Source organism: Odontomachus brunneus, unplaced genomic scaffold, assembly GCF_010583005.1.
Source record: "Odontomachus brunneus isolate Ranch 3 - 2012 unplaced genomic scaffold, Obru_v1 Obru_scaffold_078, whole genome shotgun sequence".
NCBI classification, from domain to species: domain Eukaryota; kingdom Metazoa; phylum Arthropoda; class Insecta; order Hymenoptera; family Formicidae; genus Odontomachus; species Odontomachus brunneus.
Window position 1 is genome coordinate 1,092,748 of NW_022639528.1, and position 775 is coordinate 1,093,522.

The following is a 775-nucleotide window of genomic DNA, read 5'->3' on the forward strand; positions in this document are numbered from 1 at the left end:
CTTATAGGACCGACTTCTCGAAAATTTTTTATTCAAAGTGTAGCACACATCCCGCATTATGTAGTAGAATTTTATTAGAAAACGCGTCGTCGTCGAATATTTAATGAAATATTCTTTAACAATTCTGATAAATTATTATCTACAAAATTTTTATAAATAGTATTATCAAGTCTTATAGGTATTTTAAACATTCCAATCTATAATTTAATATGTTAAAGATATTATATCATTTTTTTTTACATAAGCTACAATACAAGCAATAAAAAGAAAACTTACTGTTAAATTATTCTGTATACCGTCCCAAATTGAAATTAAAATGGCGTTGATAATTTTGGATACGATATTCGTGTGGATTTTCATTTCTATAAGTGTGAGAACTGTGTGTATTAAAATAACCTTCCTGCGTATAGCAAAATTCGTTTGTAAATAAAATTGTTTTAATGAAACCCGGTACTTGTGCCAATAATCAAGTGCAAAAATTAATTCTGCGTGCATAATCTTACTGTAATAAATTTAGAACTTTGGTGAAGTGATAAATATGTATACATTCTGTTATATTTTAAAATGAGTTATACTGAGTTCTTAGAAATATTTAATTTCTAATTCATTTTATGTACATACAGGGTGAGTCATTTTAGTCTATGGATCCGAATATCTTCCAAATTACGGTATCTACAAAAAAATGGTTTAGATAAAAGTTGACCAGGACAGAAGGGGTCATTCAATTGTACCATTGGTTTTGACCTTGAGGTCAATTTTGAAGGTTACTTCAAGG